General features: G+C 45.0%; 1 protein-coding gene across 5 annotated transcripts in view; it reads left to right on the top strand.

The window, feature by feature from the left end:
• The first annotated feature begins 335 nt into the window (after window positions 1-335).
• Window positions 336-20,791, top strand: part of APC (APC regulator of WNT signaling pathway) — a 121,601-nt gene continuing 101,145 nt past the window's right edge. For 3 of the 5 annotated variants that reach the window (XM_029054015.2, XM_029054020.2, XM_029054018.2), the window contains exon 1: window positions 337-662. The gene's annotated coding sequence lies outside the window, so the exon portion shown is untranslated. Of the gene's footprint in view, window positions 663-20,791 lie in introns of all 5 variants that reach the window. The other 2 variants (XM_039910632.1, XM_029054016.2) reach the window with 1 other exon arrangement.

Here is a 20,791-nt window from a genome sequence, read left to right as displayed (position 1 = left end):
GAACAGTGCTTGGCACATAGTAAGCGCTTAACAAATACCAAAACGACTATTATTATCCCCGTTTTCCTCAGCTTTCTAATCAGTGTAGGGCGTCGGGGGTCTTCACAGAAGCCTCGGGTATAGAGTTAAAGAGAGTGGACAGGGAGGTCGGCGGGAACATCAGCACGTGCGCCCTGCTAGGGACGCGGCGAGTTAATCGCTTCGCACATGCGCAATGGCTCCGCCCAACTTGGCCTGGACCGGCTCGGCCAACCTTTGGAGAACGGGGGAGTCGGCTCTGGCCGCGCATGCGCACGGGGATGCTCTTAATCCCGCCTCGAAGAAGATGGCGGCGGCGCTGGAGTGAATGGGTGGAGTGAGGTCGCCGGAAACCGGGCTGCGGGGCGCGGAAGGGAACGGGGAACCGGGAGGGGCGGCCGGAGGAGCGGATCTGGCCTCTCGGCACGACTCAGAACCCCGCTGTCGGAGGAATGGGGCGCCCGGTGAGCGGGAGCTGCCGCCTGTGAGGAGCCCCCCCCTCCCATCAGCGCCCCTTATGTCCGCTTCCTCGGACTCCGTCCCGCCGCCGCCTCTTCTTCTTCCTCCGCAGCCCCCTCGGTTTTAACTCGGGGGTCCCGAGGCTCCGGCAGAAGAAGCGCACCGGCGGGGCGAGCGGCTGGCAGGTGAGTCCGCTGTGTCCGGTCGCCCCCATCACCATCCCTCTTTCCCGACCCCCCCCTTCTCTCTCTCCCCTCCGACCCTTTATCTTCAACTTTTTGCGCGTGTTTCTTCCCCCCCCCCCCCACCGAGTGACACCCGCTTTCTTCCGTGGTTTTGTTTCGGGAAGGGGGAGGTTCTTCCTTCCCCGCCCCTCGTCCATCGGCTTCGCTCCGGCCGTTCGCATTGTCCCGTTTCACTCTCCTTCCCCTTTACTCGCTTGGAGTACCGAAGCATCTCCTCGGCGAAGACTAGGAGAACCGGGGGCGGGGGGCTAAACAAAGCGACACAAAAACCGTGGGCCCAACTGAACATCTTCAAGCCAGTCCTTGGGGCTAGTGGATGTGCCTTGGGAAGTGGGTTGGGGAGTTTGGCTCTCTCGGCAAAGTAGCGATCTGGTGATGACAAGTAGGTGTTTGACCCAGTTCTTCTAATAATAGTGATGATGATGGTGATGATGGTATTTAAGCGCTTACTATGTGCCGGACTCTGTACTAAGCGCCGGAGTTCTTGGGGAAGGCTTCCGGACTATATTAAAACCCCTGTTGGCCCCAGGCCGATTTGAGATTTTGAACACAGTACTCCTTTGTGGCTTTATGCCGAGTTTCAAGTTTGACCTGAAACAATAGGGAAAACGATGCTTCGGTTGCGACTTTTTAGGAGGTGTCATGTTCTGTCACAGGAGGGGATTCGTATAAAATTACCCTGGCCATTGGCAAGGAAGTCTCTGATAATCTTCTAGACTGCTGATTGAGGCTATGGAATCCTTCATTGTACTCGTCTATTGTTTCATTTAGTAGGTGAGCATACAGACGGAAGTATTCGATCGTATTTATTGCAGAGGCTTTAAGAGTGGAGAAGTTAGTGTTTCTGTTGTTTGCGTTTTTGATGGTATTAAGTGTTTACTGTGTGCCAGGCTCTGTACTAAACAGAGAAGCAGCGTGGCTCAGTGGAAAGAGCACGGGCTTTGGAGTCAGGGCTCATGAGTTCGAATCCCAGCTCTGCCATTTGTCGGCTGTGTGACTGTGGGCAAGTCACTTAACTTCTCCGTGCCTCAGTTCCCTCATCTGTAAAATGGGGATTAAGACTGTGAGCCCCACGTGGGACAACCTGATTCCCCTATGTCTACCCCAGCGCTTAGAACAGTGCTCGGCACATAGTAAGCGCTTAACAAATACCAACATTATTATTATTATTATTACTAAACACTGGGGTAGATACAAGCAGCATGGCTCAGTGGAAAGAGCCCGGGCTTGGGAGTCAGAGGTGATGGGTTCGAATACCGGCTCTGCCACTTGTCAGCTGGGTGGCTGTGGGCAAGTCACTTAACTTCTCTGTGCCTCAGTTACCTCATCTGTAAAATGGGGATTAACTGTGAGCCTCACGTGGGACAACCTGATGACCCTGTATCTACCCCAGCGCTTAGAACAGTGCTCTGCACATAGTAAGCGCTTAACAAATACCAACATTATTATTAATCAGATTGGACACAGTCCGTGTCCCACATGGGGCTCACAGTCTTAGTCCCCATTTTACAGTGAGGTAACCGAGGCCCAGAGAAGTCACGTGGCTTGCCCAAGGTCACCCAGCAGACAAGTGGCGGAGCTGGGATTAGACCCCAGGTCCTCTGGCTCCTGGGCCCGTGCTCTTTCCACTAGATCATGCTCTCTAGTGTCATGGTCACTGTCTCCTCTTACTTTTTAAGCAATCAATACTTTTCAGCAGAACTTAACTTTTTCCCCTTCTCTCACTCAGAGATAACCTTAGTAGAAACAAATCCATGATAAATATTTCCCACAGTAGGTCATTTCGTTATCAGCTGCTTCAGCAAGGGGTGATCCAGGTTGTCGGATGTCAGGATCTGCTCTCAGTCATTGGCTCCTGGCCAGAACCTGGAAGTGCATACTTCCAGATCTGTCTGATGTGGTGACTGCTCTTTTCCCCACCTCCTCCTGACCTCCAAACTGGCCATGTGGGTATGATCAGAACTGTTTTACTTGACTTCAGGAGAAGCTGCAGAAGTGTATCGATGTATAGTATTTATTAAGCACAATCATGTATGTGTTGCCATTGTACCTTTCCCTAGCTCTTGGTACAAAGCTCTGCAGAGAGAAAGTGCTCATTAAGTACTACTGCTTAATTGCTGGACTGACTGCTTTGTGAGCTTGGGCTTACAATGTGCAGTGCCTCTTCAAAGTGCTGGGAAAGGTAGGGTATTAAGCACTTACTATAATAATCATGGTATTTGTCAAGCACTTGATATATGCCAAGCACTGTAATAATAATAATGGTATTTGTTAAGCATGTACTATGTGCCAGGCACTGTACTAAGCACTGGGGTGGATATGGGCAAATTGGGTTGGACACAGGGATAGGTACAAAATAATCAGGCCCCACATGGGCCTCATAGTTTAAGTAGAAGGGAGAGCAGGTATTGAATATCCATTTTACAGGTGAGGTAACAGGCTCAGCGAAGTGACTTACCCAAGGTCACAAAGCAGGTGAGAGGTGGAGCCAGGATTAGAACCCAGGCCTCTGCTCTTTCCACTAGGCCACACTGCTTCTCTTGTGTGTCCTTTAGGGGTTACAGTCTAAGAAAAGACATGGGAATGGGCAGGCAAATTAAAGACATACAACTGAATCGAATAAACATTGAACAGTACATAGTCAAATCATGAAATAGGTAGATTGTCGTACCGTCCAATCAATGGTATTTATTGAGTGCTCACTGTGTGCAGAGCACTGTACTAAGTGCCTGGGGAGAGTACAGTGTAACAGAGTTGGTAAATATCCCTGCCTACAAGGAGCTTACAGTCTAGATGGGGAGACAGTAAAATAAATTTCAGCTAGGGGAAATGGAGTATTAAGCTATGAGAAGGGCTGGGGTGAATATTAAGTTGCTTAAAGGGCACAGATCTTAGTGCAGAGGTGACACCAGAAGCGAAGGGCACGTAGGGGAGATGAGGGCTTAGTTGGGGAAGCCTCTTGGAGGAGATGTGATTTTTAGATGTGCATTCGGTTTGAAGAAAATACTGCTGACAATTAGATCATATCTGTGGGTGTGAGTGCCACCTGGAAAATCTTGCACACTGTCCCCTGGGAGGTACAGTGAATCTTCTTTTCTGACCAGTTGCCATTTGGGTGATCATTGCTCAGCACCAACAGTTAAGAGGGGGAAAGGTACTAGGGAGAATGGGTGCATTCTGTGGCCACGGAACAGAGTATTCCTGAAGCCTCAGCAACAGCAGGCACCGCTGTGACCCGACCCATTTGTGTAAGCCACCTTTGAGAATGCTGTTTGAGAGGTCAGGGATGTCGTCTCAATTTTCCCGCAAAAACCAGGGGGGAAAACAGGAACAAAATAAAAGCACAACTGTCCTCTAGGCTGTAAGCTCCTTGTGGGCAAGGACCGTGTCTTTGTCTACTGACTCTGTTGTATTGTACTCTCCCAAGCACTTAGTACAGTACTCTGCTCCCAGCACATTGGTTGAGCAAAAGCAGCAAGAAGACACAAACATACTCTTTCCAAGTAGACGGACGGGAGCCGGGAAATGGCAGGAGCATAAGAGCAGGGCATATGCAGGCAAAGGTGGTTGTTTCAGGGGGAAGTGCCACCTCGTCAGACATTCACTTCTATCTCTGGGCAGGTTTAGAAGGCCTGATCTCAGAGCTTGTCTGATTACAAAGCCACTCGATCGTATTTATAAGTGCTTACCGTGAGCAGAGCACTGTACTGAGTGTTTGAGAGAGTAGAGTATAACAATATAACGGACACATTCCCTGCCCATAATGAGTTTGTAGTCTAGAGGACTCCTCCTCCCCCCGGCCCCCAACAGCCTCTGCTCCAGTGAGGAAAACCCTCTCCAAAAGACGTACCTCTCACCAAAAGTCATCCTTCATCAAGGCTGAACGGCCTCATGCAATGCTATTATTCAATCAGTGGTATTTATTGAGCGCTGCCCCCAACGACCTTACAGTCTAGAGGACAAGCTCGAGCTTGATAGCCATGCCACGTCTGGCCAGAACCTTGTGCTACAAGTGAAACCATCCTTTCTGGATGTCGACTGTTCTCCTCATCACCCAGCACCCCAGGCAGAAGGGGTACCATATATAGATAATGGGGGCGGGGGACCTAGAAAAGCCCCCACTCGTCGCTGCCCCAACCAGGGAAGACTGGAGAAGGGGACCCTTGCTTCCTTGAAGCCCCCTTTTCTGGGTCAGGCTAGTGGAAGGACACATGAAAAAGAGAAATGGTTTACCCTGGATCCAGTCAGTAGACTCTTGTTGAGTGAGACAGTCACTACCGGTTTGTAAAGTGATGGTTATTAGAAGGCGTTCAGTAATGAGAAGCAGCATGGCGTAGTGGATAGAGCATGGGCCTGGGGGTCACAAGGTCATGGGTTCTAATCCCGCCTCTGCCCTGCGTCTGCTGTGTGATCTCGGGCAGGTCAGTTCACTTCTCTGGGTCTCAGTTACCTCATCTGTACAACGGGGATTGAGACTGTGAGCCCCATTTGGGACAGGAACCGTGTACAACCGATTTGCTTGTATCTACCCCAGCGCTTAGTACAGTGCCTGGCACATAGTAAGCGCTTAACAAATACCATAATTATTATTATTTTAATTATTATTATTTTAATGCTCATGTCTGTTGTAGAGAGGGAAAGGGCCAGGAAGTCTGGGGCGGGGGAATCGCACTTCATCAGAAGACAGTGGATGGACCTGGAAGTTGAAGGAAAAGAACTGAGAGGTGACTTAGCCTGCTTGCTGCCCTCTTGCTCCCTGGTCCTAGATGATTTTGGTATTAATTGCTTATTATGTGCTCAGCACTGTACTACATGCTGGAGTAGATACAAGATAATCAGGTTGGGCACAGTCCCTGTCCCATACGGGCTCACAGTCTAAGTAGGATGGAGTAGCATTTAATCCTCATTTGGCAGATGTGGAAGATGAGGCACAGAGAAGTAGTGACTCACCCAAGGTCACGCAGCAGGCAAGCTGGGATTAGAACTCAGGCCCTGACTCCCAGGCCCGGCTCTTTGCACTAGGCCACGCTGGTCCTTGGGTAGAGCTTTTCACGGAGTGGCTTGTAGTGTGGAAATTTTAGGGAGGGCCTTGGAAGAAATAGGTTTCTAGAAGGGTCGATTTAAAGACGTTTTTTGAAGAAAAGGAGGAGACAAACTGAAGTGCTGGAGTGGAGAGTGATCCAAACCTGTATAATGCTTGGAAGGAGGATTAGAAGTTGGAAAGGGGTAGCAGGCAAAAAGCACACTGGGAAAATTTTCACTTAAGAGCTTCAGGAGATATACTGAGGACTAGAATGATAGAAGAAGACTTGTTCTTCACTGTCCAGGAATTTCATTCACAATCCAAACTGCTGGGTGAATCGTTGATGGCATGGTCAAAATATAAATTTTATATTCCCGAACTATTCCTCCATTCTCTCCCTCCCCCAGTCCCAGTCATTCTGGTTTCTCCTCCCGTTGCATAGGATGCTTCCAGTGCAGGGGTGTCTGGCTTAGACTGTACAAGATGGAGTAGAAAAAAGAGATGACGATTTCAAGGAGCAGTAGGAAGCTCCACGCTTTCCGAAGACTTGATTCTGATACGTTAGCCACAGGCTTTCGTTTGATGATAGATACTTGCAGGTGTCTACGGTCTCCCTGGCTCATTTATGGCATCAATAGCTACATGGAAGTAGAGGGTAGGTAGTCTTGCAAGTATAAGGAGAGTTCATATTATACTTCATGTGGATGAAGGCAGGAAGCAATTTGGTGCATCGGAAGCATAATTAGTCATGTCTTTTTATATTGCTTAATTTGATCCTGTCTATTGAGTTAGATTACAACAAGGCATAGCACAGGGTGGGCTTTTGTCTAAAAACAGGTGACATTGCATTTGCATCCACATGGCAATTTAACTGTAAGATGGATGTTGGCAGGGAAGGTGTCTGTCAACTCTCTTGTACTCTCCCAAGTGCTGAGTATAGTGCTCTGCACATAGTAAGTGCTCAGTAAGCACTTGGTCTTTTTCTGCTAGCAGTTCTACAGCAGAAAGATCACTTGATTGATTTTAAAAGTTGCTTTTTTTTATGCCTTGAACAAGTCTGTCCTTGCATTGAAAGGACAGTTATACCTACTACCTCTAGAAACTTTTTGAATTTGTGGTCTTTGAAGGAGCAGCGAGGGCAGGGGAAAAGCCCACATCTGCTCATCATTGAAGCATCTTACCCTGAAGACAAGACTTATTTATTTTGTCACTGTACTGAAGTTCCCCAGGTAACTTCTCCAAGGTGTGTGCCACTTACGGCATTAAGTGCTTGCTAAGCGCTACGGTCTTGTATTTGTGATGCCTACTGAACAAGTGTTGACCCTGCGGTAGTATGCCAAGCCCAAGTATCAAATTCAAATTTGTGACTCATTCATTCATTCAATCGTATTTATTGAGCGCTTACTGTGTGCAGAACACTGTACTGAGCACTTGGAAAGTGCAATTCGGCAACAGAGACAATACCTACCCAACAACGGGCTCACAGTCTAGAAGTGGGAGACGGACAACAAAACAAAACAAGTAGGCATCACTACCATCAAAGTAGATAAATAGAACTATAGATTTTAGGTGAGTCACTTACTGTGCCTCATTTTCTCATCTGTAAAATGAGGATTAAGATCGTGAGCCCCATGTGGGACTTGTATCTATGTCACTGCTTAGTACAGTGTCTGGCACATAGTAAGTGCTTAACATATACCACAGTTATTATTATTACAGTACAACTCGATCAAGGAGTTTGGAGAGGAATGGTAGGAGGTAGATGGGACAATAACTGGAAGGAGCCGTGGGATCGAGGGAGGGTCTTTATTTATTTATTTATTTATTTAGAATAAGTGATACGTGAGTGTGTTTGAAAGCATTGAGAAAGAAGCTGTTGGAGAAAGAACAATTGAAGGTGGCAGTCAGAGAGGGAAGATGGGAAGGGGCAAGTTTTTTGATAAGGTGCAAAGGAATGGGGTCAGAGGTGCAGATGGAAGTAATTAATTTTGAGAGGAGGTGAGAGATCTCTTGAAATACCGCTAGGAAAGATGAGAGAGGTGAAGATGGGGCAGGGAGAGGGAGGGCTTGGAGAAGAGCAGGGGAGATTTAGGGAGATCATGCCTGATGGTTTACATTTTTTCAATGAAATATGTGGCCAGCTCATGGTGGGGGTGAGGTAGGGGGCTTGAGGAGGGAGTTGAGCATCTGAAACAACTGGTGAGGGCAGTGGGCTTGGGAGTCACTTAGGTTGGAGAAATAATACTGCTTGGTAGAGGAGAGGGCAGAGCTGAATGAAGCAGTTAAGTACGTAACTGATGTGGACAGGGTCATCCTGATATCTGAGCATCCTGAACAGTGTGTGGCACATAGTAAGCACTTAACAAATACCATCATTATTACCATTGTTATCTGGATTTCCGTCAGCAGTGGCTTTCCAGCTCGTGTACAGGAGCAAATGTGGCGGTGTATCACATTGGATCTTGGGGAGGGAGATACGGTGGTTTCCCCCTATTAGAAGAAAGCAGTGTTAACTGATGGAGCTGCTAAATCCATCCTGCGATTGGGGAAAACAATAGTACCACTATTAGAAGAGGCAGAGAGTGGACTGGAGGCATGCTTTGGGAAATTAAAAAGAAAAAAAATGAATCGGATGCCCCTGGGGCCGCTTGTTCAGCTTCCTCATTGATCTATAGGTAGAGTGTGAAATAGGTGCAAAATTGTATGGCAGATGAGGGATTAGCTCAAACCAACTGATGTATTTACTGAAATACACAGCAGGGCCCCGTGAAAGTCTGTCAGTATCAACAGTATTGATTGAGCATATACTGTGTATAGATGATGTTTAGACACTTAAGGTATTTACAAAAGTATCAGGTGCGACCTAGATTAATTTACAACCTAATAGCAGAGACAGTAGCCATAAAGCGACTGCAGTTTGTCCTATCAACGGCAGATTTTCCCAGTGCAGTTTTGAGTACCCGCACTTAATAGACTGTAAATTATTTTGTATACCGTGGTAGACAACTGAGACATGGTTTTCTGTGGCTGACCCCTGATGTTTCTAATCTTCTGTTCTCATCACTCTGCAAGGATAAGGTGGCTCTGCAGAATCCTATGCACATTCTCACATTATGCTTCAGTGTTAAGGTCCAATGGACGTATTCCTCATTTTCCTCCTGCTTTCATTGTGATTTTTGCCCTTAAGCTTGATTTCTAAGTGAAAGATTAAGTGAACAATTTCTGAAGAAGAAAAGACAAGATTAAAAGACAATAATTTCCCTGTTAAATACATTTCTAGAATAATTTGTTCTCATATTAAAAAGGAATGATTTTTGTATGCTGTACGTTCCTTTATTATTCCTATTTAATACTGGCTAAGTATGCTTATTTTTCACCATCACTACTCTTTTAAACTTTTAAACTTTTCCCAGTGTTTCCAAAGCCTTGTAGTTAGTTCCTCAAGTCAGGAAACTAAACACCGTTTTGCCAACCCATGGAGACTTGGGGAGCCTGATACCAGTGGTAGGCAAGACAGTCTGTATATAGTAGTAAAGAGTGAGAGAAGAGATGCCAATAGTAGACACAAGTAAATGATAAATAAACAATAATTGCTGAATCCTCAGAACTTCATTTGAGAGGTTTCTCCTGCAATCTTATTACACTGTCCAAATGGAAATTTCTACACCTCTGGGCACTTCAACAAATTTAATAGAAACTTCCTTTTTTCTTCCCTTCCTTCACTAGCTTCTTGCTTATTACTACTCCATTTGCTCATGTAGCGTTTTAAGACTTAATATATTTAAGTTCTTTGGTTCTCTGTTACTGCTAGATATTGGGGGAGGAGAAGGAATGCATTCAAATTATTTGAATGTGATTAGTAGGGTTTTTTGTTTGGTTTTTGTAGATATAACCATAATTTGAATTTGGGATTTTCAGTATTGCATTTTAACCTCCAAACTGCAAGGTGTGTAGTTTGGGAGCTTACAGAATCAAGGTGTGTGTCAATTACTTTTGAGAAACATTAATGCTTAAGGAGAATGAGACTGTAAGAGGTCACATTGAGAAGAAAAATTCCAAGAGCCATACAGCACATTTTTGTAAGAATCAGTCATTCTAGTCCTACTGGTACAAATACCCATCTTCTGCAACCAGTTAGGCTCTGCAATTGAAAGATTACCAGCAACTGACTTGACTGTATTGCTTATTGCTTTTTGCTTTTCTTTTTTTATTTTTTGGTCCTTACCCAGTTTTTAATGTTCCTCTATTGCAAACTTAGACTTTAATGAGTTCTAATCCCTCTTCTATAGGATTTCAGACGTATTAGACCTTTACAAAGACCATTTCCAAGAATGGGAAATCTCCACATCATTCCGAGCCTCTCTGCTGGTTGGAGCCAATCATCTTCAGTATTTGAGCATCTGCTGTACACAGGACACCCTATTAGACTTTGTAGAACCTACACTAAATGTAGACCATGAAATCCCTGCCCTCAAGGTTCTTCCAGTCTAATGGGAGAATCGGGTAGTCACAGGTAGTGGACATTTCATGAGACCAACAGGGAAAAAGATACAACTGTTAATAAGAGCAAACATAAAAGGAGTTGTTAAATGAATAAACTTATATGTGAGAGTGGAGATTAGTGGAGGAATTGTTTTTAGGACAGCCTTGAAGCGGGGAGAATTCCTTGCATTGGGGAGGCAGGAAAGCTGCGAGAAAGATATAGCTAAGAGGTTAGGTTGCAAGGAGCAAAGAGGGTGAACAGGGGTGTAGTTAGAAAAGAGATCGGGAAGGTAATAGTAATTATAAGTCATTATGATACTCAGTGCTTTACTATGTGTTCTAGGCGCTGGAGTAGATGCACGTCAATCAGGTTGGACACAGTCCCTGACCCCCATTGGGGCTCAGAGTCTAAAAGAATAGGCACAGTGGTTGACATCTGGGATATGATAATAATTTTGGTATTTGTTAAACATTTACTGTGTATCATTGTTCTAAGGTAAGGAGGAGAATGATGGAGAGGCTTGAATCTACTGATAGGATTTTCTGTTTCATGCGGAGAGCAATGGATAGCTGTTGAAAGCTTTTGAGGAGGGGAGTGATGAATCAATCAGCATCTTCTTGTGCAGAGCCCTGCAGTAAGTGTTTGGGAGGGTACGATAGATGTAGGAGACACGATCCATGCCCACAAGGAGCTTACCATCTAACAAGGGGGACAGGGAGGAGGAACATACATAATAATTTACCGATAGTAGGAAGAAATGGGTACAAACGTTGAAAAAAACATTGCAAGTGCAAAAGCGTTGAGATGATTAATGGGAAGATGTAGCCCGGGGAGAGGAAAACTTAATTGGGGCAGACTTCCTGGAGGCAATGGGCTTTGATGGGAAAGGCTGAGATGTGATGAATCTGAAGCGGGAGGGAGTTTCAGGAATAAGGAAGGGCATGAGCCATGGCTCGGAGGCTGGACAGTTGGAAGGATATGCACAGTAAAAAGTTGGGCTTGGAAGGGAAGGAAGGAGTGAGCTAGGATGTAGTAAGAAGAGAGAGAAAATAGGCAAGGCGGTGAGAGAGCTGATGCAGTTCCTTAAAGGCAATGGTCAGAAGATTCTGCTTGATTCAGAGAAGAATGAGTAGCCACTGAAGACTTTTGAGGAGAGGAGAGATGTGTGCTGAATGACATTTGAGCAAGATAATTTGAGGAGCTAAGTGAAGTGTGGACTGGAGAGGCGAGAGCTGGAGGGTGGGGAACCCGGTGAAGAGGTTGATACAGTAGTCAAGCTGGGATCCGATCAGTTAGCCTGAACTGAACTGAAATGGTGGTGGCCATTTGGATGGAGAAGAAAGGACTGCTCTGGTAGAATTTAACAATGTAAGAGCTAAAAGAAAACGAGGAGTCAAGGATAAAGCTAGGATTACGGGCTACGGAGACAGGGAGGATGATGTCATTGTGACGGGAAAGGTAGGAGGAGTTGCAGGTTGAGGAAGGAAGATGATTTTAGTTTTTGTCATTGGGTTTAAGGTTCCGGTGGGTCGCCTGTGGAAATATCTTAGAGGCAGGAGGAAATGTGAGATTTTAGGGCAGTTGAGAAGTTGGGTCTAGTGAGATAGATTGGGGAGTCAGCTGCATAGAGGTTGATGCCACATCCCGAGAAAATGAGTATAAAGTCAGAAGAATAAAGGACACAGAAGAAAGCCTTGCAGGGCACCTGCAGTTAGAGGGTGAAATGACAAAGAAAAGCCAAACTGAGGAAACTGGAGTGTTCATAGAATGAGATCCAGGAGAGTACCATGGCACTGAAGCCAAGGCCAAAAGTAGTGGCCAGTGGTGCTGAAGGCAGTCAAAAGGTCAAGGAGGATTAGGACAGCTTTGAATAGATTCGACTTGGCTAAATAGATTCGATGACTTGTCATCGGAGACCTTGGTGAGCGCAGTTGTTAGTTGAGCGAAAAGGGCGAAAACCAGTTTGCAGAGGGTCGCGAAGAGAGGTGGTGAAGAGGAAGGGAAGGCAAGGTGTGTAGATGCACCACAGTTTCCAAAAGTTTGGACAAGAACTAGAAGAAACGGGATGAAAGCTGGAGGGTGCGATGGGATCCAGGGAAGGACTCTTTTAGTGTGGGGACGACTTGAGAAAATTTAAAGGTGGTAGAGAAAGAGCCAGAGGGGAGTGAGAAGCTGAAGATAGTAAGGGAGGAGAGAAGGTTGGAAGCAAGTGCTTATGCAAGGAAGTTGAGTTGGTGGCACAGGTAGGAGGATTAGATTTTAAGAGCAGGCCGGAGACCTCTCGAGAAACAGTCAATGAGATAGAATTTCCATAGCATCATCCTGGGATTACTAAAAATGCATTTGCCAGTGAGTCTTCAATGTCCCTTCTGGGTCATCCCTTTTTCTTTTCCAGCACTTGGAGAGCTGTGCTTTTCTCCCAGTTTGGGAGGCTGGAGGAAATTTCTTCAAGCATTCTCTGAGCAGGTGTTCTCTTCAACTTCTCTGCTTATCTTTATTTGTTTGAAATCTGTTTACATTTCACGAGGAGGAGTTCACACAGGCTAGACCATTATAGGAATATGTAAATGTATGGCTCCTGCTTTCTATATTCTATACCATTAAGAATGAAGTCAACTTGGAATGAAATCTGAAAATTTTCATTTGAAATTACAAAATGCATTATATATTTGAGTTTGTGTTTTCACTTTAAATTTTAATAATACTAGGTGTGGTATTTGTTAAGCACTTACTCTCTATCGGGCACTGTAATAAACGCTGGGGTGAATATAAGCAAATTGGGTTGGACACAGTCCCTGTCCCACATGGGGCTCACAGTTTTAATCCCCATTTTACACTTTACAGGAGGCACAGAGCAGTGAAGTGACTCGCCCAAAATCACACAGCAGACAAGTGGCAGAGCTGGGGTTAGAACCCAGGTCCTTCTAATTGCCAGGCCTGGGATCTGTCCCCATAGGAAAGGTTCTCTGATACCTTAAACCGTTTTTTCCACTGTTTTTCCAACTTCATGCTCTACATTTTGTTGATTCTTTCCTCAATATAGAATACTTATACAATTAATGTTTTCTCCTCCTGGGGTGTCTTTGGAGCATGTTTAAGGGAGAATTATTTTAGCCCTGAGGAATTATTTTATTATTTTTGTTCTCATTTTTTGAAATGCCTTCAGACAATTTGGTTTCTTACGAGCTCCCCAGTCTAATTACTAGAATGGCTCATGATGTTGTTTCCTTAATGGGAGCAGAGAGTAAAGAATATTAGCTAAGTGATGATTACTTCCTTTCCAAATAACTGTTCTTATTAGGTGCACATGCGCACACACAACACACACATACACATATTCTTAAGATGTATTTTAAAATTGATATCTAATTTCACGGTGGCAACTTCAACCACCCTTGCAGAGTTTTTCAAAATGAGGTAGTGTGCGCTACATTTTGTGGTACTCTAGTTTGTAGTGAAAGCAACATCACTTTCAACAGTATTTATTGTGTGCTTTCAGTATGCAGATATCTGTACTAGATGCTTAGGGAGTACACAAGAAATATAAAAGATCAGATCCCTGTCTTCAAGGAGCTTCCAATCCAATTTAAGAATAGAGTTTGGGTCTTCTGGGTCAGCACATTGTGAGCCTCCTTATCTAAAGCCCTAGAGATAGGTATTCAAGAACTGCTCTGTGCTCCACACACCCAAGAGAACAAACCACTTGTATGCTGCTTCTCCAAATCAGCCAGACAGTCTGGGGTGATAATTCTGAATCAGTCAATTGTATTTATTGAGTGCTTACTGTGTGCAGGGCACTGTCCTAAATGTAGGGAGAAGCGTGGCTCAGTGGAAAGAGCCTGGGCTTCGGAGTCAGAGGTCATGGCTTCGACTCCCGGCTCTGCCACTTGTCAGCTGTGTGACTCTGGGCAAGTCACTTAACTTCTCTGTGCCTCACGTGGGACAACCTGATGACCCTGTATCTCCCCCAGCGCTTAGAACAGTGCTCTGTACACAGTAAGCCCTTAACAAGTGCCAACATTATTATTATTATAATATAATAGAGTTGGTAGGCATATTCCCTGCCCACAAAGAGCCTACAGTTGAGAAGGGGAGACAGGTACACATCCACAATTTATTCATTTATATTAATGTCTGAGTGCTGTGAGGCTGAGGGCGGGGTAAATTAAAAGGCGCAAATCTGAGTGCAAGGGTGATGCTGAAGGGATAGGGATGAGATGAGAAGTGGGCTTAGTTGGGGAAGGCCTCCTGGAGCAGATGTGTTTATAATAAGGCTTTGAAGGTGAGGAGAATGGTGTTCTGTCAGATATGATTGTGACTCTCAGGCCCCTGCTCTACCCACTAGGACATGCTATGTACGTAAGTACCCTGGGGCCAAGAGTAGGGTGAATAACAAGTGCAGAGAAGCAGCGTGGCTTATTGGGAAGAACATAGGCTTGGGAGTCAGAGGTCGTGGGTTCTAATCCCTCCTCTGCCACTTGTCTGCTGTGTGACCTTGAGCAAGTCACTTAACTTCTCTTTGCCTCCGTTACCTCATCTGTAAAATGAGGATTAAAAGTGCAAGCCCCACATGGGACAACCTGATTACCCTGTATCTACCCCAGCTTGTAGAGCGGTGCTTGGCACATAGTAAGCGTTTAACAGATACCATAATTTTTTTTTTTTTACAGCTCCAAGTGCATAGGTGATGTAGAAGAGAGAGGGATTAGGGGAAATGAAGGCTCAGTCAAGGAAGGCCTCTTTGAGGAGATGTGATTTTAATACAGTTTTGAAGGTGGGGTGAGTAGTGGTCTGTTAGATATGAAAGGGGAGAGAGTTCCAGGCCAGAGGGAGGATGTGGGTGAGACGTCAGCGGCGTGATAGATGAGATCCAAGTACAGTGAGTAGGTTGGCTTTAGAGGAGCGAAGCTCATGGTCTGGGTTGTAATAGGAAGTCAATGAGGTGAGGTAGGAGGGGGCAAGGTGACTGAGTGCTTTCAAGTCAGTGGTAAGGAGTTTCTGTTGGATGTGGAGATAGCTGGGCAGTCACTGGAGGTTCTTGAGGACTGACTTAGTGACTTAACCAAGGTCACAAGTAGGCAAGTGGTGAAGCTGCGATTAGAATCCAGCTGAATCCTAGGCCTGTGCGCTCTCCAGTAGGCCACACTGCTTCTCCACATAGTGATGATAATATAATTATGCTATTAAGCACTTTCTGTGTGCCAAGCACTGTACTCTATGCGGGGGTAGATAGAAGTTAATCAGGTGGGACACGGTCCTTCTCCTACATGAGGCTCACAGTTTGAGTAGGAGAGAGAACAGCAGCAATAATAATGTTGGTATTAAGCGCTTAGTATGTGCAGAGCACTGTTCTAAGCACTGGGGTAAACACAGGGGAATCAGGTTGTCCCACGTGGGGCTCACAGTCTTAATCCCCATTTTACAGATGAGGTAACTGAGGCACAGAGAAGTTAAGTGACTTGCCCACAGTCACACAGCTGACAAGTGGCAGAGCCGGAATTCGAACTCATGACCTCTGACTCCAAAGCCCGTGCTCTTTCCAGCACTGAGCCATGCTGCTTCTCCAACAATAACAGTGATGGCATTTCTTAAGTGCTTACTATGTGCCAAGCACTGTTCTAAAGCACTGGGGTAGACAGAAGATAATCAGGTCATCCCATGTGGGGTTCACAGTCTTAATCCCCATTTTACAGATGAGGTAACTGAGGCACAGAGAAGTCAAGTGGCTTGCCCAAGGTTACATAGACAAGTGACGGAGCTGGGATTAGAACCCACATCCTCTGACTCCCAAGCCCGGGCTCTTTCCACTAAGATGCGCTGCTTTTCATTGTATCCTCCTTTTACAGATGAGGAAACCGAGGCACAGAGAAGAGGCTTGCTCAAGGTCGCACAGCAGGCAAGTGGCGGAACCGAGTTTAGATCCCAGGTCCTCTCATTCATAGTTCTGTGTTCTTTTCACCAGGTCATGCTGCTTCCCATCACTCCATCACTTCTCACTCCTACAGATAGTGAGTAGGCCAAATGATTCTAGGGTAGGATAAAAGGGGAAAAATATTCTTCGTCCTCATACAACCTCACATCCACCCTGCTGGAAATTCCTTAGGCCCTGCAACTACCACTTGTCCTCTGGAGCACAGGCTGTGTGAGGATGGAGCATTTGTTATGTGATTCTTATATTGTTATTCTCCCCTCCCCCCCAGTGGGTGTTTTTCAGTCTGCTAAAATGAATTGTTATGTGAATAAAGGGTCAAGCAGGAGAGTACAAGGTGCTGCCTCTATTGTCTTAAATTGTCCATAAATCTTAGTTTTCTAATAAGATTTTTATTTGGACTACATGCTTATATTAAGCTATCAAAAAAGATGCAGTGGAATGACTTTTAACACGATCTTGGACATTGCATGGAATATACTGCTACTTTTGTAAGGTCTAAATGGGGTCTTTTCCGTAGAGGCCATTAAGCGTTTTTTGAAGTTATGACAGGCCACTGACCAAAGGTCATTATGCTTAGCCGTTAACTAATATTTATTGATACTCTGCTATGTTGGGCACCACCCAATATGAGCCAACCCCTCTCCTGGAAATTGAATGATTCTTTACCCAGAAAACAGATGTAAGCAAATGCGAGAGTAAATATGACTCACCTAGTTAGCAAGTGCATTTGATAAATATTTTTCTAACCTTTTTATGTTCAGAAATCCAATTTCAGAAAATCAGAGCTCTCAATTTCCTTCACTTTGTCCATATTTTAATCAGTGTTAAACTGGTGCCAAGCAGCTTAGCATGTGTAAATCTTTTCTGTAACCATCCTTCTGCCTGTTGTATTAGAGATATAACTTTTTCTTCCAATATGGTCCATTGGCCAGTTGACAACACTCATATTTTTGCAATACCCTTTTAGTGACTCTCCGTGCAGTTTCTCATTGTGTTTTACATTTCTTTTAGTAAAAGAACCCAACAAAATACACACACATGTAGGACTTATGGCATTTCTGTACTTAACCCAATGGTAATAGAGGTGTACCACAAAATACAACTGGGCCATGTTCCTTGAAAATCTGGTTGTGTCATAAATGAGAAGCAGCATAGTCTAGTGGAGGGAGCATGGGGCCTGGGAGTCGGAGGACCTGGGTTCTAATCCTGGCTTCACTTGTCTGCTGTGTGACCTTGGGTAAGTCACTTCACTTCTCTCTGCTTCTCTCCACTCCGCGCCCTATGTTGGACATATTCATTCAGTCATATTTATTGAGCACTTCCTGTGTGCAGAGCACTGTAATAAGCACTTGGGAAAGTACAATACAACAGTATAGCAGGCATAGACTGTTAATAACCCGATTAGCTTGTATCTCTAGCTTGGATCTGCCCCAGCTCTTATTACAGTGCCTGGCACATAGTAATTGCTTAACAAATACCACAATCATCATCATCTACCCCAGTGCTTAGTACAGGGCCTGTCACATAGTTTTATATATATATCAATTCCAGAACCTCTGGAATAGTAATGAGATGATTTACATGTAGTGCTAAGCATCACTGAACTAGTGGTCCAAAACATAACATCCCAATATTCAACAAGAAGTTACGACCATCAGTCTTTGCAGGAGACCACAGAAGTTGAAGCCTGTTCTGTTGATTGTTAGTGGTTTTTGAGTTTTAGTGATGCATTTGTCCAATGTAGGTCAAAAAACAGTTTTCTTTTTTTCAGAAAACGCCTTGGAGTAGCCCAAGTCCTAAACACCCGCCTAGCTATGAAAGCTTCTCTCGGTTAGGTTCTTCGCCTTTCTATTTATAAATTCACCCGCTTGTTTGACAGAAGTCTTGATGCAAGACTTTTTCATCCCCAAATTTTAAGCTGAGGGTCGGGAAACCGTGGCAGTTTTTTTCATCTGTTTTGGCATCTTGCAACAAAGATGCCTTAGATTGTTGAAGTTCTGTGAGGCCCTAGTTAGACAATGATTCCTCTGAATGAGATGCAATTAACTCATTGACCTCTGCACCATCTATTTCTAAATTGTCACCTCCCCAGTTCAACACTTTCTTGGGTAATCTGCTCAAGGGTTTCTTTGAAGCCTTGAAAATCTAGGGGCAGAGCTTCCTCAAGTCTGTTCATTGTCGATGGCTTAATCTCAGCTGAAGGGGAGGGACGGGAGTGGGGGGAAGGGATTTACTTACCTGTAGCACTCCCTGGAATTTCAGGGTCTTATGCATAACGTTAAGACATCAGAAAATACAGGTTTTTATCCCCAGAGTGGTTGATTTGTTGGGTGGTTGTAACCTGGGCAAATCATCACACATTACAGTTTTAATCCCGGTCTAGTTCTATCATGCCTGCCTGTATATGTGATCGTGACTTAACAAGTACACTACAGACACACACAGATCGGCCAAAGAATATCTGCAAAGTGGTAATTTTATTCTGGCAAACTAAGCCCGTGTTTGCTGAGTCCTCTATATGATTTTTTAAAAATCCGAGGCAAGGTAGACCCTAATTTCTCCAAATTCACTCATGCAAGTCTCAGTTGTATTGAAAAATAACTGGGAAGCTTATCCACTTGCTCCCCCTCCCCCCCCCCCCCCAATCGAGCAGGTGATTATTGGAGGGAAAGTTGTGGGTGTTAAATAATTAGTTCATTATGGTGAGGGTGGATAACCAGCAAGTCAATGACCATATTATTCTAAGGATCTGTAATACTGGGCCGAATGGACCATTGATCTGAGACCTGGGGCAGGTGAGAAGCTTTTCTCTGGCAGTGCCTTGCATATAACACTGTCTCTTTCTTTCCTCCTCATATGCAAGGCACTGCCTGAGAAAAGCTTCTCACCTGCCCCGGGGCTTAGTTATCTGGGGAGGTGAAAGAAGGTTTATAAAACTAGATTAAAAGAAGTATCCAGAGAGTGTGAATCTATGGATAGTATTTTGCTAAGCTGTTAAGATAGCCTGAAGAATCAGAATTTTCTTCCCCTTGTATAGAAGGACTACAGTTCTGGGCATCCTTCTGCTTGCTGACAACCAATCGGAGTAAGTTTAATGGCCACTGTTGGCTATGGTAGCGATGTAGCAGCATGGAGTAGTGGATAGAGCAGGGGCTTGGGAGTCAAGGTCCTGTGACACCATGAAATTCCCCTCATTTCCATGCTTCTTCATTCAGTCGTATTTAGTGAGCGCTTACTGTGTGTAGAGCACTGTACTAAGTGCTTGGAAAGTACAATACAGCAAGAGAACTCTAATTGGGTTCATTCAGGACTGCAAAGGAATAAAGAAGCAGGCTGTCTCTCAGATGCTATAACCCTCTCCCTTCTCTGATCTATCAAACAGCTGCCTCTTAGTCCCTCAGGAACTCCAGAGTGGGATTAGGGAAAGAAAAAAGCTCCTGGCATTGAAAATCTAGAGCTGTCATAAACTTTCCTGTCTACCTCCCTGGCTTCTCATCCTGCCCAATGGGCACCCAAGTAGTTTGCAGGGCTGAGCAGGCCACACACTCCTATTTTTTTTTTTTTTTAAGTTCAACCCACCCATTAAACTGTATAGAATTTAATTTATTGGATTGGTGTGTTGAAGACCAGAGTCAATCATATAGGATTTAAAGCTGTCCTCTCAAACTCAAGTTATTCTTCCCTACCACTGAAAAGAGAGTCTCTCTCATGAAGGGAAGATAAAAAATTAAAAACTTTTTGCAATTATATTAGAAACAAAATGCATCCTTTTGAATATTTCAGGCTCCAATCTTGGGCAGGTCCCACTAAACATATTGGCATTTTTTTTTCTTCTTAGCAGTAGGACCCAAAGTCTTATTTTCCTCAATTTTTCCATTTATAAGGGATGGAAGGTAGCTGGGAAGGTGGTATGGAGTCAGAGTGAGCATGCACACGTGTTGTGTGACCCCCCCCAGACTGTAAGCTCTTCTTGGGCAGGGAATGTATTTTAGTGTTGTATTCCCTTAAGTGCTTAGTACAGTTGTCTGCATCCAGTAGGCACTCAATAAATACAATTGAATGAATGTTTGGCAGGGAGGGGCCGAAGAAACACTGCCACTATAAAATGGGAGTGGGGAGGAAGCAGTGCTGTGCTGTTTTCAGCTGAAGCTTCTCTAGACTCTGACCTCCAGGTGGGCAGGGAACAGGTCTATCACCTCTATTGTATTGTGCTCTCCCAAGTACTTAGTTCAGTGCTCTGCACACGGTAAACACTCAATAAATGCCGTTGACTGAATTCAGTTCAATCAACAAACCCCAGTTCCTCAGCAGTGAAGAGGGGTGTTGTCATGGATCTTAGAGTTTATGGAGGGGAGGCAGATGTGAAATTACAGATAGGGGAGAGGAATATAAGGATATGTACATAGATACTATGGGACTGAGGTATCAATGGGCTTATGGGGTACACAGCCAAGTGCATAGGTGATGCAAAAAGGAGGGGGCCGAAGGTAATGAGAGCTTAAATCCGGGAAGCCCCCTTGGAGGAGATGTGATTTTAGGAGGGTTTTGTAGGAGGGGAGAGCGGTGGACTGTCGGTCGGGAAGGGGGAGGGAGTTCCAGACCAGAGGGCGGATGTGGACAGGAGATCCACG

Source organism: Ornithorhynchus anatinus, chromosome X3 (assembly GCF_004115215.2).
Source record: "Ornithorhynchus anatinus isolate Pmale09 chromosome X3, mOrnAna1.pri.v4, whole genome shotgun sequence".
Classification (NCBI taxonomy): Eukaryota; Metazoa; Chordata; class Mammalia; order Monotremata; family Ornithorhynchidae; genus Ornithorhynchus; species Ornithorhynchus anatinus.
This window is presented reverse-complemented; position numbering and strand designations above follow the sequence as displayed.